The sequence below is a fragment of the Prosopis cineraria genome, unplaced genomic scaffold (genome assembly GCF_029017545.1).
Source record: "Prosopis cineraria cultivar Desert tree isolate PC_DT_omini unplaced genomic scaffold, ASM2901754v1 PC11, whole genome shotgun sequence".
NCBI lineage: Eukaryota > Viridiplantae > Streptophyta > Magnoliopsida > Fabales > Fabaceae > Prosopis > Prosopis cineraria.
The window spans coordinates 42,897,751-42,914,613 of record NW_026555342.1 but is presented as its reverse complement, the minus strand read 5'-3'; the positions used below and the strand labels follow the sequence as shown (position 1 = coordinate 42,914,613).

Genomic DNA, 16,863 nt, shown 5'->3' with positions numbered 1-16,863 from the left:
TTCATTTTGGCAACTTGCTCTAAGAATGTGGATTAATTATTGTTACCTGTATTTATAATTTGGATTAAGATCCAATTTTGTCCCTGTACATTTTTGTTAGGAGTACTGAACATATTATACTCTTAAGTGGGGCAATTTTACCCCTGAACTATTTTTTCGATAAGCAAAAAAACCCTTTTATTAGTCAACCATCAAGTTTTTCATTTTTTAATGATGTGGCACGTGTGTGGAGCCCACACATAGCCACATGTAAGACTGTTGACCATATCTTTTGATGTTAATTTATTCTAAACTCTTTTTCAAAAGCAGTGAGAATTCTAAAATCTTTTTTAGGGGCATTGGAGATCCTAAAGTCTTGTTAAAACAAAGTTTAATAAAAATTGTTAAAATATTTAATAACTAAATATTATATTTAAACATTAACATACCCATCCAATTTAATATTTTGTATTTTTTGCAATTTTATATTTAAAAATGAAGGGAATGAACCTCCAAATTAATGAAGGAATTTTTTTTCTTCTCATCTCTCCATTTTAAATTTGAATAGTGTAATATTTTGAAGAAAGATCATTAGTTGACCAAAAAAATTATAGAAAATGACCTAAAAAATAAAAAATTTAACTAATATTAAAAATATAAGTAGTTTTGACACACACAAAAGATATAATAATTGGTCATTATCCTAGAGAGAAGATCAAAGATCGATATATAAAAAATAAAAAGTCATCTATAAATTTATAAAATGCTAGTTTGAGTTTTTAATATTTAAAAAGTAATTTATAAAATTTGAATAAAACTTATAAATAATAATATTTGTTATAAATATATTTGTTAAAATATTAATACTTATAAATAATAATATTTGTTATAAATATTATATTGTGTAGATGTTCATAAACTCTCCCCAACTCTTGGCCTTTCATATCATACATTCTATAACTCTCTAATGAATGGCTTTAGGAGTTTTTTTCTCATGTTTTAATACTTATAAACTTAAAAAGTTACATATTGTATATTGATGTGAATTAATCTTGCTATTCAATCAATTGTAACTCTTGAGTGAGGTGGAGCCTATAAATAAAGGCCATGTACTAACACATTAGAGATGCCTAGAAAAATAAATATTACTACTTACTACTCCGTTCTCTCCAATCCTCTTTTGCTTTGTTTATTTCTCTCATCTTAGATCTCTCTTATATTTTTTCTAGTTTTATAACACGTTATTAGCACAATGCTTTACCTAATAAGTATAAAGTATAAACCCTAAGGATTTGTTGTCGATCATTTGTTGAGTCCTCTTGGTCACAAGAGATAGGTTGATCCATTTTGCATGGAAAAATTTTTGGAATTCCTTTGGAATGGATGATGATGAAGAAATTTCAAATAAGGTATTTAATTATTAATTTATGAGTAAGTAATATTCTCATTCATTCTATTGAGTTATAAGAATTTATCTATTTTTCTTGGTTTATTATGAAGGTTTATTTTCATCTATAATATTATGGTGATTATCATTTTACTATTGATTGTTGTATTGAAAGCAAGATTTTGAGCATGATTAAATGGCTAATAGCCATGGTATTTTTGATCTTGAGATTAGATGGCCAAAAGCCACACCACTTTTGAGAATAATCTTTTGTAAATACCACTTTGTGGTTCTAATAAATATTATGAAAAAGTCATTGCTACAAATATTTATCCTAAGACTAAGGAGTCAAACATTTTATAGCACCAAAAAGCTTTAATAGCATTAAAAAGTATTTTTACTATAGTCCCCAAGACTAATAGCTTATAATAAGCCACTAAAAAATAATGGTCCTAAGGACTAATTAGCATATATTTATTTTGTTTTGTTATGATACATCACATATGGCAATTGAGAATAAAAGGCAACAATGTTTTGCCATGATATTAATAATGATATTTTGCCATGTTATTAAATTATGAACAATGGTTACAATATGGCTATAAGCCATTTAAGCAAATGGGTATCAATTTTATTGAAAGCAATCCCAAAGTGGTTATGCGACCATAAAGAATTATAGACATTGAAGAAAATACCTAGAGTAGAATGAAATCAAATAGACAAAAAGGAAAATTATTGTCATTTATGATATTAATATATTGTGTCATTTTCCAATTTAAAAATTAAATATCATTTGTATGAATTTTAAACATTTATCATGATAGTACACACGCATTGCAATTAACACACTACAATTAAACTTGTTGTATTATAATACTCGAGAAAAGAAAATTATATATTTATATCCACATTTGAATTGGGAGAATGATAATTTGTTTAATTTTATGAGAAAGTTGATTATGAGTAGTTAATAATTGATGGACAAAATATTTTTTTTTTATATTTTGGAACTATATATATGTATTGCAAGTTAAATTTATGAATATTTAAATATATATAGCTAATTTGAATTATTCCATGTTACAATATTTATGACGATATGTTAGATTTTATTTATTTTTACATTCTTATCAACTTTTCTCAGTCACACTTTAACCCCTACACATCATAATTATTTGAATATCAATATATATTTATATATTATCTTTATTATGGATTTTTTTTTCAAGCTCCTATGATTTTTCTTCATTAATTCAAGAAATAATTTTGAGATGTTACAAAAATATATAAAAGAAAAATTGATTATGTTTTTAATAAGGGGAATTTTAAGAAAATATGTGATGAAAAAAAAATTTAAATATTCCATATTCATGCTTTGTAACATATTCATACTTAGAATGTACATAAAAAGAAGTAAAGTAATTGAATATGTGATTATTCAATACTGAAAACATACATTTATGTGTAATACTTGTGTATGCAATTAATACATGACAGATCCTTAAGACTTTTTTTATTTGTCATGGTATGCAATTAATTAATGGATATTTTTTTAGTGAAAAAATGATTTAATAATGCAAAAATATGATCCATATATCTAAGTTAGAGCTTTATTTTGTCAAGGGTTTAGAAATGATAACTCAATTAAAGTGAACTTATGGTTGTCTGTGAATGAAAAGCACTTTGGCTTAAAAGTGAAGGGCATATCATTTGGTTATTATATGCTAATAAATGTCTTTAAAATTTGAGAAAGGAGAAATAAGAGGGATATGTTTACTTAACCTCACACACTTGAGAAGGAGATTGTTGGGATATAAGTAGGGTGTTTAATGTTGGATGAAGTTTCCCTTATATATTTCCTCTCAAAGCACAATAAATATCTGTAATTGAATCATGTTGAAATTATAAATCAATCACAGATAAAAAAAAAATGAAAATTTCTACTAGTTAAAAACATGTTATAGTAAACTAGAAGTTTACTGATCTTAATAGATGATTGTTGACATAACTTGTTTTATTATATTAGATCATATTATTTGTAATAAACCAAGAATTATATATATATATAATATATAAGTATTTTTAATTGTATTTGTATTAATTTATGGTAAGGTATTTTAATAATATATATATATATATTGGTGTAAATAAAAAAAATGAGAGTTGGTCTAATGGATTAAAGCTTACCTAGTATCTGTCAGGTATTATGTTTGGATACTGGTGACTTAAGAGAAGTTTTGTTTTTGTTTGACATTGTGAAATTATGACTATGCCCCTTTAAATCAGATTATTTTCTCTCATTTCTTTTTCCCAACTGATCGAACTCACTAGAGACAGAGGAACTCAAAATCAAACCCTCTGCCATCTCTATTTCCTCGTCCTTCCTTCTCCAATGTTCTCCCCGTGTCACCGACGATCGTGGATGCTCAGCATTGCCTTGCAAAAATGCCCAGGTTCTTTATGATTCTCTTATCTTTATTTTGTTTTCCTTGTTGTATCTATGTCGTGGTCGTGTGTGTAAAGGGTTGAGTTGCTAGAGGTTGTGGATGATTGGAAACATCCTTCTATTCTTTTTCTGTCAGTGTCTCTGTAGGTGTCGCCATTAACGAGTGAGTTCTTCCTCCTCTGTTCATTGATTTTTTTTCTCTTCCCCTTCCTTAATTCTTCAATGACACACACACACACACAGAGAGAGAGAGAGAGATAGTATGTGTATGTGTGTGTGCACTTGGCCTTTTCCCTTCCTCCTTTATTCGATCGGTAATTGTGTGCTTTCTCCTTTATTCTTGTTGAAGTTATGTTGCTTAGCCTTTTTCCTTCTCTTCTGTCCTAGTGTTCATATGAGTGTGTGATCAGCTTTCATTTTTTCCATGGTTATATAAGTAGCTGCTGCCTCTTGCTTCTGCCGCCACTGATTGAAGGTGAGGAGTTTTGAACTCCCTCCTCCTTATTGGTCTTGTTGCTATGCGTGCGTGTTTAAATTTTAGACTTTTTTTATTATTTCCTCTTGCTTTGCTACTGTGTATGTTCGAACAGAGGAGAAGAGATTGAGGCAAGCTAGAAAGTTTTAGATTTTTAGAGCTAGATGTAGTGTGAATTTGAATACTATTTGAGCTTATTTCTAATTCAGTTGAAAGAATGAAATTTAGGAAGAATTTATTAATCTAGATATTGATATTTAGAATTTTTGGGATAGGGTATTGAGGAAAAGGAGGCTTGGTATTTGTTTGAATATTATTACTATATTTTTTCCTTTTTCTACTTCTTGTTCCAAGTACAAGATAACCCCAAAAAGTTGTGGGTTTTTTTCCTACCAATTAGGCCCTTCCTTTACCACCCCCATGGGGATGGTCTATAAGGTTCATAACTACTCCTCTTACTATAGGACGCTTACCTAGCCAACATTTAGATCCAGCTTTACCCAAACTTTTTTGGTTTTACCCCCACTTGTTCGATTGTTGCTGAGCAATTTTTGGATATCAAACGGACCTCTCCAGAAGGTAATTTTAATGTGGCTGATTTCCCCTCATTTGCAATGAGTTTCACTACAGCACTTGTTGTTCTAGCTAATTGTCCACCCTTTCCGAGTGTGATTTCTATGTTATGTATGGCTGTGCCTAAGGGCATATAGGTTGAAGTAGATTCTTCTTTTTGATCAATCAAAACCCCTTCCCAAATTGTACAAGCTTTTTCCAAAGCATACGATTTTCTGGATGTAGATGATGATATCTATATAGATGGATCTTATATATATCGTACAATAAAGTACTACCGCATGAGTGGATATATAGGAATCTAAATCTATCGAATCACTCATATTATGATCTTCTACATCCTAGGTCTTCTTGTTCCTTCATCTGGCTTATGTTCTTCATGTAGCATTCAGATCGAATGACTCTATAAAATTACGTTGATACTTCCACATATTACGGGTAACGTAGGAGACATCTCTATTTTCCCCCTAGGGGAATCCTTAGAATTACCACTACTTAGCTTTTAATTTACCTCTGACCATCAAATGAAATGTGAATAACCCGTCCTCCCCTCTTTAAAATAAGGGGTGCTTCTGGTTCTGTCGGTGCTTGAAATAATTTTGTCTTCTCCATATTACTATATTTCTAAAGTCAATAATTTTATATAAGGAACTACTGAACTCAATCAGTTGTTGCCGTTACTCTTTAGTTTTTTTGTTGAGGTCTATCCTATAGAGGTACTCAAATTGGATCAATGATCGATTTTTAGGTTTCACCGTAAACCTAATTGGTTACTTCCAATTATGTAAATCAACAGTTTAAACCACACTTAAAGGTAGGGCATTTCCCTTTTTTATAAGAACTTCTATACTAAAAACAATGGTATCTCTAATTATAGTCCCTTTGGGATGTAAAATATATCTTTTCTCACCATCCCCATAGTGTATGAGACAAATGTATGCATTTCAATTAGGGTCGTACTCTATGGTTAGGATTTTACCATATATGTCTTTTTCATTCCATCGAAAATTAATTTTACGGTATAGACGCTTATGACCTCCCCCTCTATGCCCTACGATAATGATTCCTCTGGCATTACGACCTTTACCACAATGATGTTGTCTATAGATCAAATTATTTCGTGAATTAGATTTCACTTGACTGTCTGCGGCTCCATTGTATGTGCTTGGGGTAGAAGTTTTGTATAAATGTATCGCCATTCTATTAAGTATTTTGATTTAAGTTCTTTTCTTTCTAAGAGGTAGAATAGAATAACCCGGTTGATGCGTAATGATCATACCTCTGTAATGCATTGTATATCCCATAATGGGTCCTATTCTTCTACCCTTTACCGGGAGTCGATGACTATTCACAGCTATTACCTTGACACCAAAGAAGAGTTCGACCTAATGCTTTATTTCTGTCCTAGTTGATCCTAATTCAACATTAGAAGTATATTGATTTTTCCCCAATAACTGAATACTTTTTTCTGTAAATACTGCATATTTGATTCCATCCATAATCTATTTTCTTGCCTATGAGTTCTAGTCTCAATAAGAATGCTAGTTCTTACTATTCATATTATGTTTTGAATATACTATACCAATTCATTATGTATGGATGATGAGATTCCATTGATACAGAGCCAATTCCAATAGACTTATTAGAGGGTCCCATTAGCGTGCTTCCAGTAGGGATTGAACCTACGAATTCGCCAATTATGAGTTGGGCACTTTAACCATTCGACCATGGATGCTTAACGGGGATCCTCATATATGGTGAATAACCAAATTCCAATTGAAATGAAATCTTTAGGATAAATCAATGCAATTTAGGAGCACTCAATGAAAGGACATCAATTTAAAACCTAGATTTTCAAATTGAGAGAGATATTGAGAGAGATCAAGAATTCTCACTATTTCTTAGATTCATGGACCCAATTCAATTCATTAGGATCTTTCATTCACATTTTTTTCCATCAAGAGTGTTTTATAAAACTTTTAGACTCCTGAATTTGGAGTATCCTACTTTCACGCAATTCACAAGGTTCAACAAGCAATCGATGTTTCATGATCAAGGGTTCAACAAGCATATGAGATGTTTGATAAAATGCTTGAAAGGAAGTTGGAATTAGGAATGGAGATTTTTGAAGAGAAATGAACTTGTTATTATGGTTTAAGCGATGATGTCTCTAAGATGTTGGAAAAACTGTCAGATAGAATGAGTTTTGTTTGGTTATGAACTTCTTGAAGTTTCATTAACTTTTATAAGGACATATTTGGTTTAGGTATCAGTTATCCATGGATTTAACTTGATTTTTGTGAAGAATTTTTTTTATTATTTTTATTGTGAAACTACTGTGAGACAAATTGAATTTTAGAAAATTACATGGTTGATGATTATAAATGATAATGTTATTTGAAGACTTGATTTTGGGAATATACCTCAATAAAAATGGGTGATAGAAGAGATTTGAAATTTTAGTGTAATTAAGGATAAGTAGGAATTAAGGCATAAATCGTATTTAGTTGAAAACTTAAGTGATCACGATGTTGTTGCTAGTGTAAAAGAGTTTATTGAACTTGAGTAAAGATCATTGAATTATCTTCTACATTGAATAGGTTGTTTAGAAGAAGGAAGATTTGACTCTAAAGTGTGAATTTGCACTTGGGAACACTATAGGTAAGTGGATAAAGTCCCAATCAATTTATACATTTGAAAATTTTCTTTTATCAACTATTATTTTCAATAATTTACTGTCATTAACACATGCCACTCTAGCATTAATTAATATTGTTAATTAAATTTCTTTAACTCTTGAAGTTATCATGATTTATACTTATAAGATTGGTAGAAATGCATTTATAAATTCTAGTACTCTTTTATTCAATAAAGATAATCATGGAAATGGGTGAAGATGTTTATAGAACGTTAGTTGTGAATCTTCACACTTTAAAATATTGATATTTTAAATAGTTCATACGAGTTTGATATTGAGAAGAGAAAAGTTTATTTTGAAAGTGATAATTTTCTCGCATGTTTAAAAATGAATTTTAAGGGGACTTTATATAGAACACTGGTTGCTAACGGCAGTTCCTTTAGCCCTTGGCATGCTATGGTACACCATGGATCGAAGGGATGGTTATTTGTTAGCATCGTACTCACATTTATTTCGTGGCTCTGACCACATTTGGTTTGTATTACCCTTATGGACTGTGTGTCTACATTTGTTTCGTAGCTTCGGCTGCGTTTTGGTTACTTACCTTCGTGGACTGTGTGTCAATGTTTGTTTTTGTGGCATAAGCCGTGTTTGATTATTTGCCCTTATGGATTATGTGTCCACATTTGTTAATTGTTCTAATAAGTCCCTATAAATATGAATTTGATTATTTAATGATTTCATATCCCGTTGGTTTTAATTAGCAATATATTTTTAATTACTTATTTTGTTCATTTGCTTCCTTAAAATTAAGTTATGACAATATTTGATATGATAATTTAATGATTCAAAATTTCATTTAAAGTTATATAGAATCTTTTTATTCTGCATTTATTTGAATCTTTATGGAGATCATTGTTTTTTTTAACTTACATTATTTTTTAACTTTTCTTTTATTCATATTTAATTATTTATAATTGGGACGTTATTCACTAGAAATAATTTTGGTCTCAGATAGTGTAGCTGACACTGAACCACTTGTCAAATACTGAGGAGTCTATTACTGACTAAAGGTGGCTGGGCTAAGGATTAAGTATTCTTTTAATGTAATGTCTTAATTATAAAATTTTATTTTGTAAGCATATTTTAGGTGCTCCACATAGTCTATAGCTAGAACTTTTATTTTGTTATATATTCTGCTTGATGGCTGAAAGGAGTTGAACTCCTGATTAAGGTGATATTTTGTGTAAAATATTGTGTTGTAAAGTTTTAGGAGATCCTGTTTAGAGAGAAGGTTCTATCGAAATTTCTACAAAAATATTGAAGTTTTTTTTTAATACCAAAAATGGTTATGTATATTCTAATTCAAACTAAAATGTAATTAGATCTTAGTCATAGACAGATTAACCGATTCAAGGCTTAAGGAATGTGTGGTGGTTCACATCTTGTGCCGGTTATCCTCTATTTTTTAGGTGTGACAGATATGATGTAAATAATTATTGAGAATATATATTTATATCCAATCCATTGAAGAACTAGAAGATTCTTCATCAATAGCCAAAATATACATTATGAAATTAGATAATTAGTGTCTATTGTTTGTTCTGAAAGAAATGATTATGAAAATATCACTAGTTATGATTTTGAATGACTCTTCACATTTCTAGAAATATATCAAATTCATATATATGGGTCAATACAAATAGCATATGAACCATATGAGTATTTGATAAACTTAGTAGATGCATCTATAAGATGGATACGAGTATGATTATTTTTTATTTGCAACCTGGAGTTTGCAAGATTGTTTGAATAAAGCATTTTTTCAGAGTATGTGATTCAATTTCTATTGAAAATTCTAGTGAATTTATATATCAAGCTTTGCAATAATATACTTATGAGGAAAAAAAATTGAAAAGCCTATTTAATAGAGCAATCTAGCAAAAACCATTTATTAAAGCCTCCACAAAAAGCTAGATCAATACTTATGAGAACAAAATTTTTATTTTAGCGTTGGCATATTTGATATTACATGCTGCAACACTTATACATATTAAGCTAACAAAATTCTCCCACTAAAATTGGCTTTTAGTCAGGAGCCATATATGTTTTTAAATTTAAATGTGTAATATTTATTATTATTATTCCACCACATTGCATATAAATGAATATTTAAAGAAAATATATGTAAAGTAAGAAATTCCTTCTTCTTCTTTGTCTCTAAATGAAACAAAGGAATGTTTTTCTAAAGAAAACAAATGGAATTAGGAGACTTATACTATATGATGAGTTAATTGTTAGTTGACCAAATTTTTTCAACATAAGAGGGAAAAAAGAATAGTTGGAAAATAAAATATATGGAATGCATTATCATCATCTTATTCAAATCCTCTCAAATAGCAATATGAACTAGAAGTTCATCAAATACATTCATAAAATATTGCAAGATATATGCCAGATGCAACTATATGCTGACCAAATTGAGAATTATTAAATCTCATATTCCAGCTAAAGATGCTCCAATTAGTATGAAAGAAAGTGAGTCATGCCTAAAGCATGAGAGATCAATTGGTTCCAAATATAAATATCTTGAAAAAGAAGGAGCATATAATTAAAATGATTATACTGAGGAGGCAAACACTTTAGAAGAGAGTCAAGATATAACTAATAATGAAAACCCTAGAAGAGGTTCAGGTACTTGGAAGCAATAAAGAGATTTCAAAACGTTATGTCACAATTGGAAAAATGAAACCGAAAGTATAAAGTTGTCGACAACAATTTTGATTATAATATCATGAGAATCTTATATACAAATATGGTATAGAAAGTAGATAGAAAGATGATTGGCCAATGGAAAAGAAAAGGAAAATGAAGCAAACTGAGTAAAATTATATTTATTTTAAATACATAAAAAGCTATGGACCTGTAATCCAAACACTAAAGTGTAAAATTATCATGAGATATATGAACATTTATGTGAAAATAAGGATTTTATAATGGTCTAATAATGATCATGACTAAGTAGATTGTCACGCCCTAAAATTTAAGGGTGACTAGCGCGTAGAATGTGAACCCTATCATACATCCCTTAAACCTTAGATTGAGAAATCTTTTCATTTTTAAAACATAATTGAATTTGTACTAAAAATTATGACAAAATAAAAATAATTATAATAAAAGTTTCAATATTTTTGTAAAAATTTTGGCAAAACCTCTCCAGTAAACAGGATCTTTCAAAAATTCTACAACACACTACCTTACACAAAATATAGTATCAATCAAGAGATTAACTCCTTTTGCTAGTAGATAACATATATCAAAATAGAATCATAGTTATGTGCTATGTGAAGCATCTAATATTACTTTCAAAATAAATATATTAATTCAAATATTTACATAGAAAGGAAAATAGTGCTAAACAAAATTCCGTCCAGAACAGTCGTATGCCCCTCAGAGGTTAGTAGTAAGATCAATTTCAAATAATAAATCTGAGACCAAAATAAATTTTTAGTGAATAGCATCCCAACAATAAATAATTAAATGTGTATATAAAGAAAGTTTAAAATAATTATGTGTGCTAGAAATAACAATTTTCACAAACAAATATTTAATAAATTTTGTCACAAAAAGGGCTTTATGTAACTTTAAATAAATTCTTGATTCATTAAAGTATCATATCAAATGTCATTATCATGTAATTTTAATAAAACAAATAATTGCATAAAATAATTATAAAAATATCCTATTAATCAAAACCAATGAAAAATGGATCTATCAAATAATTAAAAACTTATAATTATAGGGTCTTATCATAACAAGAAACAAACATCACTACACGGTCCATGAAAGTAAATAACCAAACATGGCTTATGCCATAAAAACAAACGTAGACACACAGTCCATGAAGGTAAGTAACCAAACATAGCTTGAGCTATGAAACAAATGTGGACACACAGTTCACGAGGGTAAATAACCAAATGCGGCTCAAAACTATGAAATCAAATGTAGGTATGAAACCCACGAATAACAAACGTGAGTGCGATGCTCACAAAAGTTGAACTAGCTAGTCATAACCATGGTATGCCAAGGCCTAACGGAACTGTCGTTAGCAACCAATGCTTTGTAATAAGTCCCTTTTCAATCCAATTTCAAACATGCGAGAAAATCATTGGTAATAATAAAGTTTTCATTCTCTGTATAAATCTAATATTCGATAGAATGAAATCTCATAATCAAAATATGAACTTGTATTTATTAATCAATTAAAATTTTGAAACTCATAAAGGTAATTTCACAAAATAAAGAACTTTAATAAGCAAACTATTTAATAAAAACATTATTGTTATTAAAACAATTTGCATAAAAATGTACTATTTTAGTAAAGGAAATTTTTTTATATATATAAACAAATCAGTTGGGACGCTATCCACTTACCTATAATATCCTCAAAGCTTAAAACTCATTTCTTACAACCCCAATCGAGTTACGTGCCTTACAATTACCCTATAAAGTATAATAAGATTTTAATGCACTTTACTTTTGAATCAACAAGTCTCTTTTAAGAGAATCCATTCAACAAAATTATTAATAAAAACTTTAAAATTTTAGCAACAAAATTTACACATAAAAGTTTTTTCCTTAGGCTTTTTACCAAACATCTAATGTACGACATTCCAAACCATTGAATAAACATATAACATTTAATTCTCTTGACCAATCATTTCCAAACATCCAAATATGACTTCTAAATTGATAATATACCTTGTAAACTCTTCAACCTTATAACTCTTAATAATTCCAGAGCTTAGATAAGATCTCAATAATTCCTTCAATGAACTCATTTGCAAAAGTCCAATTTAGATTTATAGATAACAATGTTTAAGCATTATCGTTTATGTCACTAATTTCCTCCATAATGCTTTAGCCATATTAACCTATTTACTTGAGATAACATTTTCTCTTCGATACATTATTTCCAACCATACCATTAGAATTTTCTAACTTACCATATTTTATCCAACACTTTATTGATAACCATTCTATCCCCAAGAATTTAAAGTTACATACAAATTCATAATAATCAAATTCCTTTAATATGTAACCTATAAGTTAAATTCATGGATCAATAACACTCAAACTAAATGTATCTATACCAATAACTAATGAAATTTCATAAATCTAAAATATTCAAGCATAACTCTCCTAGGGACACTTTATTGAACACTTATCATCCATTAATTCTTAGACTAACACCAAGCCTCCTCCCCTTAAATCTCATCTCCTAGAAATCATAAAATTAATATTGAACTCAACCAACTAACCTAATTCTAATTCCTTAATAGGAAAAATTCAATTGGACCTTAATGAAAATTAAATCTAATTCCTCTTCTTCCACATAAGTACAAGTCAATTTCTCTACCAAAATCATACTCCTAAAACTAAACTTTTAGCTTGTTTAGATTCAATTACTCCTCCTATTTATGCATACTAACAATAAGAAATAAGCCACAACTCAGCCATACAACACACTCACATACTCAATGAGAAAAATAAGACCCCAAACACCTACTCAATCAGTGAAGTTTGCAGTAGAATGAGGAAAATTAACTAAGCAAAAATAGAGGATGAAACTGACACACCACAGCCACCCCTACTTGAACACAGTGGTGACATTAAACTACAAAGAAACAGAGGAAGCCATTGCATGGTCAAAGAAGAGCAAAGGAGGAAGAAGGTTTCAAACCCATAACAGTACTTGTAATAGCGGCGGACGAATGGAAGGGAAGAAGGCTAAGCTCTACTCACCATCAACCAGACGACGTCGAAGGAGGGAGAAGAAGGAATCGATGTTGAAGCCTGAACATAGAGCAAGTAGATCAACTTTGAACAGATTCCTTGCGACAATAACTCTCGATAACTAAAAACCCCCATACTAGCAACCAATTAAAATGAAGGAGGTGAGCAAAGGATAGAGGATCAATTTGAGCATTCTCTTTCTCTCTCTTGGCTGCTCCAGAAATTTCAAATATAAGAATCAATATGAAGAAGGAGCAGCTACTCGATTGAAGTCTTTGCCACTTGTTTCTTTTTTTTTTTTCAGGTGCAAAATGGTACTTTCATCAATTAAAAAAAATAACTTTTGCCTTTTCGTACATAGTAAAGACTCGAATCCCAAACTTGGGTGACAATGGCCAACAAAAATATTACTAAGCCAACAATGCATGTTGTTATTCTTGCCCCAATAATTTATAGAATACCATAATTTTATCTTATTAATCAATCTAGCTTTCTAATTATAATATGGGTTATTACATAGATTATCTTGTGGTGGATTTTTTTTATATTATATTATTAATTTGGAAATATATGAAATTGAAATATGATGCATCTATTGTATATTATAGCACATGCATATGATTCAATAAATAGTAAAATTTATATGAGAATCCTTGAAGGATAAAAAAATGCTGGAAGCATGATCAAGACAATTATTTGTTATGTCAAGTGGATTAAAATAGTCTAAGTATATATAATTAAATCAACATACATGCATTAAAAGAATGTATAATTTTACATTTTACTCAACTTGTAAATTAAATTATTGAATATCTTAATGATTTCAAAATCATTATATTTTATGAAAATATTTCTATAAAATATATTGAATTTAATGGTCTATAATCACCATATATTTATTCTATGATAATATTTATATATTTTGCTAATGTTGCACTTGTTATAATTTTGGAAGCAAAATTAAGTTCCTACAAGTACATGACTGGATATTGATATAAAGATTTAGTTGGGATGATTCTATGAAACTATTATATGAGATTGGTTTGTCCAGTAAACAAATTGAACATGCAAATACATGATATACTATGATGATTTTTAAAATAATTTTTCTTTTATGATCTATATAATGTATCATATAAACAAAGTATATATTGATAATTTAACAAATCCAAAAGATATGTTAGAAGAATATATGTATGATAAAAATGCATCATGCATAATTTGGCTAAAAAGAAGATCTACTTGAAAAAGTATTGGCAACAATCATATTTGAGAAATTAGTATTCTCTATTGACATATAATAACAAGAAATGATGTTATTATTAGGGGTAGTCAAATTGATATTATTATCAAGGGGAGTAAAGTTCATGCTGTACTCTTTTTTTTTTCTTAACCAAGGTTTTGCCCCGTAGGGTTTTCTTGATAAGATTTTTAATGAGGTAGCTTTAATATATATTGTATATTTTTTCCTTTATTAGGTTTTTGTCCCATTAGATTTTTCCTAATAAGGTTTTAATGAGGCACAATATTTGTTCATAAACATCCAAGGGGGAGTGTTATAGATATTATATTATGTGGATGTTCATAAACTCTCCCAACTCTTGGCCTTTCATATTCCACATTCTATAACCTCTCTAATGAATAGCTTTAGGAGTTTTTTTCATGTTTAATACTCATAAACTTAAAAGGTTACATATTGTATATTGATATGAATTAATCTTGCTAGTCAATAAATTGTAACTCTTGAGCACGGTTGGAGCCTATAAGTAAAGGCCACGTACTACACATTGGAGATACTTATGAAAAATGAATATTACAACTCATTTCTCTCCAATCCTCTTTTGTTTTGTTCATTTCTCTCATCTTAGATCTCTCTTATATTTCTTCTAGTTTCATAACAATATTTAAATTATTAATATGAAAATATTTAATATTTTGGTAATATTTATCTATTTTATTTTATTAAGACTTTAAGGTATCCAGTGCTCCTAGAAAAAGACTTTAAGGTACCTAACGCTCCTAGAAAAAGAGTTCAAGGGCAAATTAACTCCAAAAGACATGGTCAAAGTCTTACATGTCTTTGTGTGTGGGCCCCATGCACATTCATGTCAATAAAAAATGGAGAACTTAACAGCCTCCTAATAGAAGGTGTTTTTAGACCTCAAAAAAAATACTTCAAGGGAAAATTATCCCACTTAAGAGTATAGGGTACCCAACACTCCTAAATAATAAGTATAAAGGAAAAACTAAACCTTAACCCTTATAATTTTATACCTTATACACTATATATAAAGGCTAAGTACATAGATCCTTCAAACAAGATAGGTATATTTTTTGGCATATTATTGTAATTTCAATTTTTTTTATAGTTTATATTTGTTAGTTTATGTGGTATGTTTAATTGTATCTTGTAATATAATAGGGGTTATGATTGTAGTCACAAAGACTCAAGTAGTGAAAATAATGATTTTAGGTTTGAAGGTTTTAACCGTGATGAAGAAGAAACTCTTGATAATGTGACGCGGCTGACTCAGTAGCTATAATGGAAAATAAAGTTGAAGATTCACTTTAATATAATCTTAGAACTCCAATGATGATAGTGTTATAACTAGTAGGTTTGTGAAGTATAATCTAAGTGAGATATGCAAAGACTTTAAATTTGAACTTGGAATGGAGTTTACATTGATTCAACAATTTAAGGATGCTAGCTACTAGAGAGTATATACTTCTTATTGCTTATGACTTAGCTTTTATAAAAAATGATGCCATGAGATGTCATGTGAAGTGTGTCAAAAGTGACTAGCTTATAGTGGTAAGCAAGGAAACACGTTGTTTGACATATATCGTGTTAAGACCCTTAGTCTAAGGCATACTTATAGTGTGACTTTTACTTCAAGGATAAGTACATCTAAATGGGTCACTAAAAAAAATAAAGATAGAGTTAAGATAAATAAGAACATGACCCTTGTGGACATGATTTCTACAATTAGAGATGATTATATGGTAGAATGTTAGTTTCTAATTAAGGCACTTCAGGCACAAACAAGGCCAAAACAAGATATTTAAGGAGGTTTTATGGATTAGTATAAGAGAATATAGGATTATAAGAAGGAGGTTAAAATATTCCCTATCCCCTCTCTCTCATCCTAATATTCTCTCTTTATATATGTAGCCATTCTTGAATGCTACATCACGAGGATCATCTTCTCTATTGACTTGGTCAAAGTCATCTTCTCTAGCAATGCAAAAGTGACCCTACCTCCTACCTTTCATCCTCCATTCTAATATATCATAAGTTTCTAACCATACAGCAAAATGAGTGGCAAACAGAAGGGATTCATGAAGAAAATGGTACGCCTCACATGAACTTGGTAAGCCTGTCGGGGGTCATGATGGTGATGTAAAGGTTGGAGTTGATAGAGGATAGAGCTTGTGATTGTGCCATGCCTTGAGCGCATTAAGGCATGGAGGCATTGATTCTTCAGATATGATATATGCCCTAACACAACCATACATTAAACTTGTTGGTGCCTTTATGGTCTCTAAAGACAACATACAGCTCACTACAA

General features: G+C 29.6%; 1 pseudogene; it reads right to left on the bottom strand.

Moving 5' to 3' along the window:
* Positions 1-4,530: 4,530 nt before the first annotated feature.
* LOC129286525 (50S ribosomal protein L2, chloroplastic-like) lies at positions 4,531-13,429 on the bottom strand (annotated as a pseudogene).
* Positions 13,430-16,863: the final 3,434 nt, after the last annotated feature.